The 16,070-nt window shown below is 48.0% G+C and overlaps 1 protein-coding gene, 1 long non-coding RNA gene and 1 other non-coding gene across 7 annotated transcripts in view; 1 reads left to right on the forward strand and 2 right to left on the reverse strand.

Moving 5' to 3' along the window:
• LZTS1 (leucine zipper tumor suppressor 1) overlaps positions 1–7,804 on the reverse strand; it is a 45,672-nt gene extending 37,868 nt beyond the window's left edge. For 3 of the 4 annotated variants that reach the window (XM_073232642.1, XM_073232638.1, XM_073232640.1), the window contains exon 1: positions 7,595–7,804. The gene's annotated coding sequence lies outside the window, so the exon portion shown is untranslated. Of the gene's footprint in view, positions 1–7,094; positions 7,453–7,594 lie in introns of those variants that run through there. The other variant, XM_073232641.1, reaches the window with a different exon arrangement.
• Positions 7,805–8,007: 203 nt separating this feature from the next.
• Positions 8,008–15,807, forward strand: LOC140848249 (uncharacterized). Of its 2 annotated transcripts, none has more exons than XR_012128819.1 (5): positions 8,008–8,458; positions 9,617–9,751; positions 11,107–11,173; positions 11,489–11,544; positions 15,549–15,807. It is a non-coding gene; the product is annotated as an uncharacterized lncRNA (long non-coding RNA). The 2 variants fall into 2 exon arrangements; XR_012128820.1 differs by lacking the exon at positions 8,008–8,458 and adding an exon at positions 8,560–8,753.
• LOC118973602 (U6 spliceosomal RNA) lies at positions 15,161–15,271 on the reverse strand. The gene has a single exon (XR_005063045.1). It is a non-coding gene; the product is annotated as a U6 spliceosomal RNA (small nuclear RNA).
• Positions 15,808–16,070: the final 263 nt, after the last annotated feature.

The following is a 16,070-nucleotide window of genomic DNA, read 5'->3' on the forward strand; positions in this document are numbered from 1 at the left end:
AGGCCCAGGGAAGCTGGCAGTCTGATGCTCCTAGTCACCCGGTAGATGGGAAGCCAAGCACCCTGCCCGTGCCCACCCCCAGCCGAGGCAGAGCCTTTGACAGGGGCAGCTGCAGGACCCCAGGGGGAGGAGCAGGCAGCTGGGAATCCTTCCTGGGCCCCTTCAGGGGAGTGACCCTTTCTAGTGCAGGTGGAGGCTGGGGGTCTGCCTGGCGGCTCCTGTTTCTGCACCTGCCTGCAGTGCGGTTTGTCTGCTGGCGCCGCTGTGGCTTGGGGCTGGGAATTCGATCAGCAAGAAGTGGGAGGTTGTCTCCTCTAGACGTGAACAGCCTAATCCTTCTCTCCCTCCTCCAAGCGTGCTGCTGAGATGTCCTTCCACGGGAAGGGGCAGAGGGGCTGGAGCTGGGGGGTCTAAAGGTTACAGTAAATAAGGGAGGTGCTCTCAGCGCTTACAGCGTCCTGAAGCCCTGCTGCCCCTGACCTTGCCTCCGAGGTGGTGGGGCAGACCCAGCACAGGCATCCTCCAGGTACTGGACCGGCTTCCCCTTAGGAACTGGCTGAAGGTCAGGATCGGCCTTAGCGCTCATTACCCCAGACTCCTACCCTTTAGTATCTCAGTGAGTTTGCCGGTGTTCCTGCCTCCCTCACTGGGGGTGCTTCTGTTCTCAGAGTTTTCCCATTATCTTCCTTGAGAAGAGGGTGGGAAGGAGAGAACCTGGGTTGGGGAGCCTGCTGGGTTCCTAGCCAGCTCACACTGGGGCTGCATGCCCTCCCAGCTTCCCCCTGGAGATCAAACCTGGAGACATTATCAGTGACCCAGAGAACCTCCCGTCAAGGTTACTGTGCTCCGCTCCATGTGGTCTCTGCTGTCTGATTTGAGAAGCGGCTCTGCCCTCCGCCTCCTGCCAGCTATGGGCCCACAGTGCTGGATTTGCTCTCCAGAGGGCCCCACCTGCTGGCAGGGCAACACAGGGGGCTCTGCAGCAGGACAGAGTCGACCCGTGTGCTGCTTGAGCTGTGCTACCTGTAGCATAACGCTTCTCCGCCCTGCAGCTACCTCGAGAGCTGACAGAGAAATCCTGAAGCCCCCTGTTACTCCTGCTCGTCCTGACTGGGCTTCCAGATGCAAGGAGGTGCAGGGTGGCACAGGGAGCCCTGAGATGGCGGGGGAGGAAAGGCTACCATAGGCCTCGCCACCATCAATCTCCACCACTGAGGCTGCCGTCTGACTGTCCCAGGCCTGGTGCTCTATACCTGAGGCATGACACGCTTTCTCTTTCAAGGGGTTTCTAATCTAGACAGGGAGGATGAGTAGAGAGAAGCTGAACACTAATACATGGGCAGATGCTCAATGGGCGTGACAGAGCCTGTGGACAATTTCAGGATCAGGGAGCTGGTGGATGGGGAGTCTTTTTCTCCCCACAACTCATGTCCTTTCCTCCCTTCAGACCAGGCAGGCATAGCCCCTCAGTGGTGAGCATGACTCTCTCACTCGGGAACATCTGTGTCTCCTGTGGAGCCAGGATGCACGCACCTGCGGCCCACCACCCCGTGCCCAGCATTACTGGAGTCATGGGAAAGGTGCTGGCAATCCCAAGCTTTGTTTCCCTGCCTCCTTCCTTTCCTCTTACCTCCTTCCCTTGCATGCCTAAACTCCATTCTCTCTCTTTTCAGCAGGAATATAATGTTCGGCTGCTTTACACCCACTCTCTGAATGCTGCCAGCGAATAATGACTAAGGTGGTGGGTGGAAGTACAGCAAGTTGAGACCAATTTAGCAGTCCAGGGTGCCAGGAGGAGGGTGATTTAGCAGCAAATGGCTTTGCAGCAGCAAGGAGGGTAAAGATGTCCCCAAAGCCAAAAGACAGTGAGCCAAGTGCACGGCCCTGCCCTGGTGCCTCGGGTGGGGATCGCCCCAGCTGCCTGGCAGGCTCGGCACTGAGGTCAGATCATTGTGAGGGGCCGGGCTTGACATTTAGACACTAACTGATTTTCAGATAAGTACCTCCCCCCCTACCCCCGATCTTAGCTCCACCTTTGACACCCTGAGGGGCCTGGGTCCTGGTACACTCCTTGGGCTGGGAGCTGCACCTAGGATGATCCTTCTTCTGGTGGATGCTGTGGCCTGGCAGCATCTGTTGCTCTGCATTCTACAACTGATAGCAACCCAAAGGACCGCTCTGGGCATGGCTGATAATGAGATTTGGTGGCATCAGGGAAAGGGGCTGCTAAGCACACTTCAGGTCATACTGCAGGGAGGCCAACCCAGGTAGGCAGGAGTGGGTATTCCAGGTCCTGCCCTCTGGAAGTCTCTGAGGGTGCATCAGAGGAGAGCACGTCTCAGAGGGAGAGCTGACAAGACTGGATGAATGGACGTGGGGTGTGGGTGTGTCGACTGGCAGCCATCCTGAAGGCAGCTACCTTCTTCCACAGTGATTAACTGACATGGAAGCAAATCTGTGGGTGATTTGGACAGGGCAGCTCTTTACTGCCTTTGTTCAGGTACTGCATGGAACTCACAGCACATCTGTTCATCCACCAATTTGGCCTGTCACTTAGTAAGAAAAACCAGCTCTCTGCAGAATTGATTAGAACAATTAGTTTTAGCTATTAGCTAACGTGCATGCACACTCTGTCACACACATGCATGCACACACACGCACACACAGTCTGTCCTCTGTCTCTGCCATCCCCCACTCTGTCCATCTGGGAGGCAGTCCCCACATGTGATCACCTCTCTGAATTCTGGTTTCCTCACACTACTTAGGTGACCACTGAAAAGACTGCTATCCCGGGTCAGTTTAGAACATTTTTTATTATGGATAAGGTGGAAACACTGAAATAAATTATGGAATAAGGTTTTGTACTCCAGTGAAATGCCATTAATTCAGATTCTCTTAAGGCAAAATTTGCTGTAATGTCAGTATGGGGTAGACTAAGCCTTATGAACTGACTAGCTATAAAGAAAGAAACTACATAGGATACATTTTTTTCCTCAAAGAAAGTCTCAAGTAGGCATTCCATTGGGCCTCATACTTCTTAGGTTATTGTTTATTGGGCTTCACATATATGCATATGAGTGCTTAGGGATAAGGAGGGCACAGAATAAGTAAAATTCTGTAAGATTCTCATCATGCTTGAATTACAATTTTGACAGTAACCAAGTTTTTATCATTTTAAATCTCTCTCTTTTTTCTGAACTTAAATCTGTTTGATTATGAGGCCTGATGGCTGAGTGATTACAGTTCTGGACTGGGAGTCAGGAGGGCTGGGTTCAAATCCCATCATGCCACTGCAGATCTTGGATGAATGCCTTCACCTCTGACAGGCCCACTCAGTTTCCTCATCTTTCAAAGTGTGGAGAAAATCTCACAGAAATAACAATAATAATATCCCTTTTAAAATGTAAAGCCCTTTACAAATAAAAGGGGCTATTAAAACCTTTTAGGAAGCCTAGCGTTGGTGTTAGGCTGTCTGGTGGAATCTGGTGTCTGGCAGGAAGCAAGAGAGAAGCAGGATGGAGACCGAGGACACACAGGCAGCTTTGCCAAATGCTAGTGAGCCCTAAGCTTGAGTGACACATCCTCAACACTTCTCTAAACCTTGGAGGAGGAGACCCGAGGCCGAGCTACATACTCATCTGAGTTGCCTCTCACCCTTCATGACCTGACTCTGTCTGGTCTTCCGTGCTGGGGAAGGAGGTAGTGGGCTTCCTGAGTGGCTCCTGTTGGAGGAGAAAGCCCCATCTCCTCAGCTCTCAGCCACATCTTGGGACTATGACCCTGCCGCTGCCACATCTATTTTCTCTGTACGTTCCTGAGGATCACCTTCAAGCTTCAGTTCATGACCATCTCCTCCCCGGGGTCTTGCAGCTCTCCCCTCCCTCATGCTGAGCAGCTGCTGTGTACAGTTAGCACAATCCAATTTTCAGTGTGCTTTGTCATTGAGTCTTGTGCAGTGGTTCCTCTCCCCAATTCTCAGCAGAAATTTTAGTCCCCATTATCAGTCACTCAATTGTTATTCAGCCAATTGTTTTTTAAATCCCCCACCTCCCTGGCACACGGCATGGAGAAAACCTTAAATAAATAGTGAAGTGCAGTTTTTTGTACTTGAGTGATGATCTTCAAAGGGAAAAACAGAGTCATCATGGACCTCCTAGAAGGCACATGGTGAGCCTGATATGAGAAATAACGCAGTGGTGCAAATGGCACGGGAAAGGAGGCACCGGACTGTGGCCAAGTGACCTTGGGCAAATCATGGCCAGATTACCACCCCATGTTTTCAAACACGGTAGCAATTCAAACTCCCAACAGTGGTGGAAAAGTGTCCATTTTAGATCAGTAGTTTTCAAACTAGCAGCACAAAGATCTATTCAAAAGCAAATTCAAAGACCTACCAGGTACTTTGCCTAAAGGCTCCCCTGGCAGTTGGATACTCCTTTGCTGGCAAAGCCCCAGAAACACCTCATTATTGCCCTGGAACCACTGCCCCCGGGGCTCCAAATGTACATTTAAAAACCCCAAGTTTAGATCATGCTGAACCTCTTTCACTTACAGAACCATATGTACTGTTGGGTGATTCACCTGAAGATAGAGGGTACAGGTTGACAGGGTGGGTGGGGGCGAGGTTTTCCTTAGGCTCCCAAACTGTTGGAGAAAGGACCTAGGATGGAGAAGCCCTGTTAAGCAGAGGCCACTAAGGAGCTGGCCCAATGACAGAGGCAGGAAAGTGACGGCCACACCAGCAAAGTGTGTCCACGCAGAAGCACGTTCCCCGCCACTCATCTCTGACAACTCTTCTCTCTCCCATTACTTTACTGAACTCCCACTTCCTAAGGGCCCACTCACAGTAGCCAAACGTTTATCCTGAGCTGGGCATTCAAAAATGCAATCTCTGACTCTAAGAACTTTGTGGGCTCTTAGTGATCCAGTGGATAAATACTCAGATGGCACAGAATGATGGGAGGAACTCAAAGGAAGGCATACGACCAGCCTTAAGGAAACTTGAGAGAAAGGTTTCTTGGAGGAGTTGATCTTCATGGTTAAAACCAGAAGTGTGAGCAGAAACTAGTTAGGTGGAGGTGGAGGGACAGGATGAGAACATTTTACACAGAAGAAACATGCATTTGTGTGTTCAAAGGTAGCAGAAGAACATGGGAAGGGCCAGGGCCTGTGCCCAGCTGAGTTTAAACCCTTGCTGCTCCAATTTCTACCCCAGCTAATTGCTTGACTCTCCTTGTTGGACTGTCATACACACACTGCAGGGCTGTGCTGAGGATTACATCAGATCATGAGTGAAAAGTGCTGGGCACACGGTGTACCAGCCATGGTGTCAAATGTTGAATACCACCTATTGCACGAGTCTATGAGCTGCTGGACCATATGTTTGCCCGCATTACCTTGTCCACCTTTGTAAGCTCATTGCCTGGCTCAAAGCCTTGCATTGCAGGCACCCAATGAATATGTATTAAATGAACACTGAATAAGTACAAAGGCATGTAAATAAGTTTTCAGGAATAGAAAGCCATTTTTGTATGGCTGGAGCCCACCTCCTCTTCACCCATATAGGCAGACACATGGCTTCTCAAAACTGCATGGCAGATCTCTCCCTCACACACTCCCCGGCGGCACACCTTTGATGGCAGCCACTTATTGGGGGCATGCACAGACACACGGGCTCCTTTACAGAAACACAGATGCACAGGCTGAATTGTCAGAACAGGTCTTACTTCCCGAAGCACACAGAGGCTGCCAAATGTTCAATAACAACCATCCCAAATGTCCCATTCTCTCTCTTGCTCATATACAGATGCCTTAGAAAGATGCCTTTCTCCACTGGAGGATCTTCTCACCTCAAGCACAGTGAGTGCCCCACACTCACTCACCTCTACACTGATGAGACCTCGTACTTGGACTCCCTCTTGCTAAGCCTGACTTTGCACCATTAACTGTGGACCTTAGGGAAAGCCCTGTCTCTCTGTTACCTCCATTCCTTTGTAGGACAGAGAGTTAACCGGCTTCATGCCGACCTGATAGTTAGGTTGTGAGGATAAAGGAGATAGCAAGTGAGATAATGTCTGTGATGTATAAAAAGCACCTCCGAAGGAGGCACCAGATAAACACAAGGTATGAAGGCCATACCTGATTAGTGTGCATGCACCTGCCCACGGACTTCCACCTACAGACTGCTGTTCCCCACCCTTAAACACAAACCCCCTTCCCACTTGTAAACGCCATCTCTAATACCCATTTGCATGTTGGCACATACATACTTCCCACACCATACATTTTCAACAGTATGCCCACGGAAAATTGTTTCTGAACTTTTAGGAAGCTCAGGCTACAAAGATTCCTGCCACTAGCTGCCAGGCGGATGGCTCATCTGTGTGGCCGGGCTCCTTGGCTCCCCCAGTTAGAATTAGGCTCTACTTCCCGCAGAGTATAAGACCCTTTTCTGGCACAGTTCTGGCCCAGAGTGCTCCAGACCTTAGTGCCTCTCAGTGGCTTGCTGACACCCAAGGCGCGAGCAGAGGGGCTGTTGGCAGCAGGAGGTGGGATGGAACAAAAGGGGAAGCACCCAGGAACTGTGGATGGTCCTTTTCCTGGGAAATTGAGGGCTCTGAAGTAAGCAAGTCTGGTGCACTTTCCAAGGCCTGACACACTGGTAGACGAGTGGAACATCATTTGCTTCACAGTTCAGTTCTTCCCCTTGGAGCAGGAAGGAGAAAGATCACCGGGCCTCAGTGTTGCAGTGCATGTTGCTGCTGAGCTGCGTGCTCTGAAGGCTGGAGTTAAGTGTGTGTGTGTGTGTGTGTGTGTGTGTGTGTGTGTGTGTGTGTGTGTGTGTGTGTGTGTTTAGGGGTGGGGAGGGAATACAGGGCTAGCTACCTGTGATGGGTGAGAGAAAGAAGTAAAATGTGGTGTATGTAGGTGTGAGACTGTGTGTGTGTGTGTGTGTGTGTGTGTGTGTGTGTGTTCGCTGCTTTGGCTGAATTGCATGTCCAGGACGGACTTGGTGACTTGAAGCTCCAGGGGCCACTTAAATAGCCGGAGTCACCAACCACCTGCCTCTCCATTCATCTCAGCCACTCACACACCTCACCGCGTGACATCTTCCTTTGGCGAAACCTTCCAAACCTCCAACTGCCTCGAGTCCTGCCACCAGTGTGGACACAGCCCATCTCCCAAGTTCCAAACGGTGAAGTTCAGCAGCCCAGCGGCAGCTGTCAGACCCTCTGGGGCCGGGCGCCTCCCGCCTCATGCACACCTCATCCCCCACGTCAATGTCACCAACCACTAATGTCCATCGAGATCAGATTCGGGGCTGGACGTGGGTAGCCCAGGCTGCGGGGCACGCAGACAAAGACGAAGGCCGGGACTCGTCTCAGGCTGGGGCCAGCATCAGCACCCACCCTGAGGAGGGGGCGACCCTGACAGCTGCGTGCAGAGACAAAGACACCTAGGCAGCTCGGCACAGATACACAAAGGCCGGCCGGCGGGCCGCGCACGGCCCGCGGGGAGCGCAGGTGCCCCCGGCGAGGGCGCCCCGGGCAGCGGAGCCCTCTCCGCGGGCGCCGGCCGCGAGCCCGCACCCTACCTGCCCCGCGCTGGGCGGACCGGACAGTTTTCCAGCATGTTTTGCGGTGTGTTCCCTCCGGTTCCTTCCCAAAGCTGCCTGTCGGCGGGCGCCGTGAGCCGGCCCACTGGACCGGCTGCAGAGAAACTTTGGGCCTCCCGCCTGTCCGCCGCCCGCGGGTCTGTCCGTCAGCTCCCAGCGCGCCGGCCTCTGCGCTGGGTCCCCGAGCGCGGGCGGGGCGGGGCGGGGCCGGGGCGGGGCCGAGGGGCGCGGCCAGGGCGGTGGGCGGGGAGGAGCTGAGGGGCGCGGCCAGGGGCGGGGCAGCAGGGCGAGTAGGGGCGGGACCAAGGCAGTGGGAGGGGCGGGGGCGGGAGAGGCCGGGGCGGGGCAACAGCCTGGTCTTTGCGGCTCCCCCGCCTTTGTTCCGGGCTGACAGCTGGGGCTGCCCGAGACCTCTGGGCCGCCGCCCGCGGGGTCCTGGCCCATCTCTCAGCGCTCACTTCCACCGGACCCTGCCGGCGCCCTTGTCTTCCCCTTGACCTTCTCCTTTCTCCGATGTTCCTATCTTGCTCTCACCCCCTCCTTTTTTTCCTTGTGTCCTCACTCTTTTGGGTTTCTTTATTCATTGCCTTTCTCCTTTCTTCGTTATTTCCCACCTTCTTTATAAACCCTTCTTACTCACCAGGTTCTTTTCTCCAGATCTCCACACTCCAACCCCAAACCGCGGGAAAAGGCTGAATTTCCAGGTTCAAAGACGACCCCCGTGAGGTGCAATGCACCTCGTCAGGATTTACAGACCAGAGCTCAGAGCACAGCACTCCCGCTCCCCAAGACATCGCAAAGGCACGCCTTTTTCAGCACCCCCCTCCAGGGTTGGAGTTTCAGGTGAAAGCTGAGGCCTCTTTCAAGTTTATAGCTATTAATCTCATCCAATACTTTGTAACACTATCATTTTGTCTACCACCCTCTCAACTTCTAGCACTTGTGCCAGGAAGGGACCCACATTCACAAGCTTTGGTGGGGCACATAGCTGGTTGAATGAGGTGCCAGGTATTGCATGAGGCTCTGGTCCTGAGGGTGTGCTGTGGCTGATCCGCTGAAACCAGGCGTGGCTCCACCCAGAGAACTTTGCGTTGGCCTCAGTCCAGAAAGGTGTGAATGTGTGGAGGAGGAGACTGAGGTAACTGACTCCAGATTATAAATACGAGGGGGAAGGTGACCGAAAAGGAAGTGACACCATTTTGCGTCTGCCACCCCTGTGCTCTTAAGCCCTGTAGGAGATCCTCACTACCTCCAGGCCTTCACCCTGAAGGCTCCAGCTTTCAATTCCAGACTCCCGGGAATGCAGCACAGCATGGGCTTCAGAGCAAGCCGGCTCCCCTACTTACCATCTGCATGACCCTGAGTCAGTGCCTTCACTTCCTCATATCTGTTTCTTTTTCTTTTCTTTTCTTTTTTCATTTATAAAATAGAGAGAACCCCAGAATGCAAACTCCCCAATGAAAGGGACCTGTTCTCTTTTGTTCATGTTGGAGGGACTAGGTCTGTTTTGTTCAGATACATCCCCAACACCAGAACTTGCCTGTCACATAGTAGGCACTCAATACATGTTTGTTAAATGAATGAATTCCTAGTTCGTAGGTTTGTTGTGAGGATTCAGTAAGAATCCCTGGCATGTGGTAAGTACATATACATGGTAACTATTACAAGTAACACTACAACCTCTCTGTATCAACCCCAAAGGCTACTCAGCCTTCTTTGAACATCACCTGTTCTTTCCCACCTCTGTATATTCTTCTGTGTTTGAAAAGTCTTTCTCTACCTGTTAGACTTGGAGACCTACAATGCAACCCTTAATCACACCTGTTCCGACCATCCCCGGCAGAATGCCAGCTCCTTTCTCTGAAGCTCCATGCTCGTTCCCCGTCATGGGCACAGCGTACGTGTGCCTGCTTGCATGGTGTTTGCGGCTGCAGGTGTGTCTCCTAAGACTGTGAGCCTGGGAAAGAGTCCAGGGACTGAACTCTACATCTGTCTCTGCAGATGTGCTACAGACAGATGTGCTGCCTCCCAAGTGGGAGTTTCTCAGGAATATTTGCTGAATGGGCTCGTATAGACCACATACCCCAACACCTGAAAGAAAGGGCAGATTTTTGAAAGACAGACTAAGGGAATCAGGTGGGTTTCAAACTTCAAATTTGTGTCTTAAGATGTGGAATTCTATAGAAGGGGCAAAAGGACCCCGGAGGCTTGCTCCTGGTTTTGGCCCTACCACTGACTGTTTGAATGTTCTTGGACAAGCCATGTCTAGGACTAGGCCTCAGTTTCCTTATCTGCAAAGTGGGTAGTTTGGATGATAGTCTCTAAAGGCCCTCGTCCAGCTCTGACATACCCTGGTTCTCTGTCAGAGACATTCTAGGTAGAACGGCATGCCACACAGCCCTTATAGTAGGACTGAGTCAGGCAGAGGGTGAGGGCAGTGTGTATGTGTGTGTTGAGGTGTGGAACTGGGATGCAGTATGGAAAAACAGAAACACCGTGTGCAAGGGGTGCTCCAGAGATGAAATGGGGTGCATTAAGAGTTGGGGTGAAGTAAAGAAGCAGAATGGGAACAGGAGAACTGTGATGGTAGAGCATGTGTGTGTGTGTGTGTGTGTGTGTGTGTGTGTGTGTGTGTGTGTGTTCATAAAGCCTCTGGAATGTGGTCTGCAGAAGCACAGAGCCATAATTAACTCCCTGATTCAGGGGCTGGGTATGCTGATGCAATGGCTGGGTGTGTCTGCCCCTCACCGCACTGGAGGGATTCTCAGTGTCGTCTCTTCCTTTTTCCAGTGAAACAGTACTACCATTTCTGGGCCCCAGGTGTCCCATCTGGACCTCTGCATGCTCGGGCTCTCCCTGGCCTGAGCTGAGTCCAGAAAGCTGGGTCACAAAGCACATTCTTTAGACAATTTCGCTGTCATCCTCATCTACTCAGCTCCTGACATTCGAATGTCTTACTCTTCTGGCTTTTTGTCTGGTTCTTCATATCTCGGAAGCAAGGTTGGCCGCACAGGACCAGGCCCATGGGCCAGTGAGCCTGGCATCTTCTCGGGACCAGAAACGCCTCTTTCTTTCTCGGTGTGCTATCCCCATCACGACTTAATAGCTGCCTGGCTTCTTGTTTACAGCTTTAACTCTGGTTAAGTTTCTCATTCAAAGACCAATCTTTCGTATTCAACATTAAATTCCAAGCACATTGCTGATACATGGAAAGCACTCAAAAAAATGAGTTCTATGGATGGGACAAGGTTTCAGAGGAAGGAATGGACCCAATTAAGAAATTCTACATCTATTCCCACTTCTTCAAACTTGTGTCTTTCACAGCCTTTTGAAGACTTAGTACGCTTACAGGAAAATGGAGCTAGTAGCATCTGCCCTATCTGTCTTACAGCAATGATGCAAACATGAAAATTAATGAAGTTGAAAGTGGTTAAAAAAAAAGTAAAAATGTCAAATAATTGTTTAGTATTATTTCAATTCTAAAAATCCAGGTCCTGGTGTTGGGAGAAAAGGAAGGCTGACTATGTTTAACTGAGGCTGGGTAATCTCCAAAAGCAGGTGAGAAAATATTATAATGCGAGATTACTGAGCAAAGCTTTAAGGGATCAACAGGCTGACTGACACTTGTCTGTCCATCTCCCAGATGCCCCCAGAAGCCACGGGAAGGCTGGTTTTCCTGCAGGCTGACCCAGTGCCTTCTGACCTTAGAGGATGCCCCACCAGAGCCCTGCCTTGATAGGGTAGAGGAGGGTTTCCTTGGAGTTGCCCTCAATGTGCAGCTCTTATAAGCAGAATTTACATTCCTCACTTGTATGTCCCTGGGCATCTTGCACCTCTTATCTCTGGGTTTCAGTAACTTCTCCTTTGCATTAGGAGGAACATCTCTTCCTTGACTTTTCTGGGTGTTAAGAAGCCAAGTGAGATAAAATGTAAGTAGTATTTCTCCTTCCCTAGAGAGTACTATGTGGCTCCAAGGAATTGTTTATCATTTTCAATATCATCAGCAGCTGTATTATCTCTAACTTCATTCTGAGTACTTAGCCTGGATTCAGGAGACCAGGGAAGTAGTAGCAGGAACAGACACCCTTAGAGCTGTGGAGAGAGCTTGCTGATAGAATTCCTGTCTGGGGATAACTCAGCCGCATGAACACGATCAAGTTACCTGAAGAAATGTGTTCACCCCACTCGCTCACTGAAAGGCAAACTGAGTCAAAGGGCAAGATAAGAAATTTGCTTAGCTTCACTGGAGATGGGAACCTGGGATTTTGAGGCATGTGTCCTATAACTGCCTCACAAGCATAACTGACATGGTGCCTGAATAGGGTTTGATTGGGCAGAGTATACAAGGGAGGCAGCCCTGGCCTGAGCAGAGCATAGTGGACCAGCCAGCCACCTTGGTTTACGCGGCCCGAACTAGCTTCTAGTGTGAATAGGCTTTGTTCAGCCACCAGCTGCCAAGGCCCATATGGTGATCATTTAGCAAACCTTCAGTATAAATGCAGTGTTGAGCAAGATTACAGAGAAATGAGGAGGAAGTATTCTCATGTGACACGCCACCCCCAACGCAAACACCATGTTCAATAAGACTGTCATAAGCCATTTCCCTTCCTTTTTATTATGAAGGCATCATTGATACACAATCTTACGAAGGTTTCACATGAGCAACATTGTGGTTACTACATTCACCTATATTATTGAGTCCCCCACACACACCCCATTGCAGTCACTGTCCATCAGCATAGTAAAATGCTATAGAGTCATTACTTATCTTCTCTGTGCTATACTGCCTTCCCCATGGCCTACCTATATTATGTGTGCTCATTATAATTCTCCTTCTCCCCTCTTCCTTCTTTCCCCACCCTCCCTCCCCAACCCCTTCCCTTTGGTAACCGCTAGTCCCTTCTTGGAGTCTATGAGTCTGCTGCTGTTTTGTTCCTTCAGTTTTGCTTTGTTGTTAAACTCTACAAATGAGTGAAATCATTTGGTACTTGACTTTCTCTGCCTGGCTTATTTCACTGAACATAATACCCTCTGGCTCCATCCATGTTGTTGCAAATGGAAGGATTTGTTTTCTTCTTATGGCTGAATAATATTCCCTTCTGTATATGTACCATTTCTTCTTTATCTATTCATCTACTGATGGACACTTAGGTTGCTTCTATATCTTGGCTATTGTTAATAGTGCTGCAATGAACATAGGGATACATATGTCTTTTTCAATCAGGGATCTTGTTTTCTTTGGGTAAATTCCTAGGGTAAATTATTGGGTCAAATGGAATCTCCATTTATAGTTTTTTGAGGAACCTTCATATTGTTTTCCACAATGGTTGAACTAATTTACATTCCCACCAGCAGTGTAGGAGGGTTCCCTTTTCTCCACAACCTCTCCAGCATTTGTTGTTCCTTGTCTGTTGGATGTTGGCCATCCTAACTGGTGTGAGGTGGTATCTCATTGTGGTTTTAGTTTGCATTTCCCTTATAATTAGTGATGTGGGGCATCTTTTCATGTGCCTGTTGGCCATCTGAATTTCTTCTTTGGAGAAGTGTCTGTTCAGATCCTCTGCCCATTTTTTAATCAGGTTATTTGCTTTTTGGTTGTTGAGGTATGTGAGCTTTTTATATATTTTGGATGACAGCCTCTTATCAGACATGTCATTTACGAACATATTCTACCATACCACAGGTTGCCTTTTTGTTCTACTGATGGTGTCCTTTGCTGTACAGAAGCTTTTTAGTTTGATATAGTCCAACTTGTTCATTTTTGCTTTTGTTTCCCTTGCCCAGGGAGATATGTTCATGAAGAGGTTGCTCATGTTTATGTCCAAGAGATTTTTGCCTATATTTTTTTCTAAGAGTTTTATGGTTTCATGACTTACATTCAGGTCTTTGATCCATTTCAAGTTTACTTTTGTATATGGAGTTGGACAATAATCCAGTTTCATTCTCTTACATGCAGCTGTCCACTTTCACCAACACCATGTGTTAAAGAGGCTGTCATTCCCCCATTGTATATCCATGGTTCCTTTATCATATATTAATTGGGTTATATTAATATATCATATATTAATAGGATTGCTTTGTCTGTTTGGGATCTTTTGTGGTTCCATATGAATTTTAGGACTATTTGTTCTAGTTTGTTGAAGAATACTGTCAGTATTTTGATAGGGATTGCATTGAATCTGTAAATTGCTTTATACAGGATGGCCATTTTGACAATATTAATTCTTCCTATCCATGAGTATGGGATGTATTTCCATTTGTTGGTGTCTTCTTTAATTTCTCTCATGAGTGTCTTGTAGTTTTTAGGATATTGGTCTTTCACCTCCTTGGTTAGGTTTATTCCTAGGTATTTTATTCTTTTTGATGCAATTGTGAATGGAATTGTTTTCCTGATTCCTCTTTCTGCTAGATCATCATTAGTATATAGGAATTCAACAGATTTCTGTGTGTTGATTTTGTATCCTACAACTTTGCTGAATTCAGATATTAGTTCTAGTAGTTTTAAGGTGGATTGTTTAGGGTTTTTTATGTAGAATATCATGTCATCTGTAAACAGTGACAGTTTAACTTCTTCCTTACCAATCTGGATGCCTTTTATTTCTTCGTGTTGTCTGATTGCCATAGCTGGGACCTCCAGTAGTTTGTTGAATAAAAGTGGGGAGAGTGGACATCCTTGTCTTGTTCCCGATCTTAGAGGAAAAGCTCTCAGCTTCTCGCTGTTAAGTATAATGTTGGCTGTGGGTTTGTCATATATGGCCTTTATTATGTGGAGGTACTTGCTCTCTATACCCCTTTTGTGGAGAGTTTTTATCATGAATGGATGTTGAATTTTGTCAGATGCTTTTTCAGCATCTATTGAGATGATCATGTGATTTTTGTCCTTCTTTGTGTTAATGTGGTGTATGATGTTGATAGATTTTCAAATATTGTACCATCCTTGCATCCCTGGAATAAATACCACTTGTTCATGACAGATGATCTTTTTGATGTATTTTTTAATTCAGTTTGCTAATATTCTGTTGAGTATTTTTGCACCTATGTTCATCAGGGATATTGGTCTGTAATTTTCTTTTTTGGTGGTGTCTTTGCCTGGTTTTGGTATTAGAACAAGGCTGGCCTAATAGAATGAGTTTGGAAGTATTCCCTCCTCTTCTACTTTTTGGAAAACTTTAAGGAGGATGGGTTTGATAACATTCAACAATGAAGCCATCTGGTCCTGGAGTTTTGTTCTTAGGTAGTTTTTTGATTACCAATCCAATTTCATTGCTTTTAATTGGTCTGTTCAGATTTTCTGTTTCTTCCTGGTTCAGTTTTGGAAGGTTGTATTTTTCTAGAAAGTTGTCCGTTTCTTCTAGGTTATCTAATTTGTTAGCATATAATTTTTCATAGTATTCTCTAATAATTCTTTGTATTTCTGTAGTGGCTGTAGTGAATTTTCCTTTCTCATTTCTGATTCTGTTTATGTGTGTAGATTCTCTTTTTTTCTTGGTAAGTCTGTCTGGCTAGGGGTTTATCTGTTTTGTTTATTTTCTCGAATAACCAGCTGAAAATATGGAACACTTCACGAGTTTGCGTGTCATCCTTGGGCAGGCAGGGGCCATGCTAATCTTCTCTGTATCATTCCAATTTTAGTATATGTGCTGCTGAAGTGAGCACCCCATAAACTATTTGTAATTCAACATCCCAGCTCTGAAAGGTCCTGGCCTACCACCCATTCTGGAATCTCTCTCTTCCATGGATTTGACTAGTTTGTCTAAAACTCTGAATCAGAAAGAACTTCCTACTTACAAGTATAAAACAAAAAAAAAAAGGCTGAATCAAACTGGCTTAAACAATAGGAAAAAACTTTTCATGAATTAATAAATTAAGAGGTCATTAATTCATGGCTTCACAATGTCATCAGAGATAAGGTCTTTCCATCTCTGTCCTGCAGGCCTCGGTATGGTTTGTCCTCAGGCTGGGTGCATCAAGTCTGCAGGCTGGATCTAACAGAGCAGTGGTCACTCTCAGAATCAGCTATGGGCTGAGGAATAAAGGATCTTTGTTCGAGCATCTCGGTCAAGAAAAATCTTTCCTGGAAAGCTCTCAGCTGACACTGGACAGGCATGGCCATGTCCTCTAACAATCATTGACAAACTCAAGGAGATTACTATGACTGGCTTGGAGCAACTGGTTGGGGGCAGAATATATATTGGAACATACCTGTATATCTCACCTTTGTCTTCAGAGGGGACCAGTGATGCCATCCAGAAAAAATGGTCATTGTTTGCTTGTTATATACCACATGTTTGCTGGGCACTTAATCTACAGTATCTTATTTAATAACTGTAGAAATCATTACCTTTATTTTCCAAATGAAGAAATAGCAGCTCAGAGTGGTTAAATAATTTGCCCCAAATACAACTACTAGTCAGTGGCGGAAAAAGGACTGGAATGCAGGTTCGTCCAAAGCCTT

Source organism: Manis javanica, chromosome 3, assembly GCF_040802235.1.
Source record: "Manis javanica isolate MJ-LG chromosome 3, MJ_LKY, whole genome shotgun sequence".
NCBI classification, from domain to species: domain Eukaryota; kingdom Metazoa; phylum Chordata; class Mammalia; order Pholidota; family Manidae; genus Manis; species Manis javanica.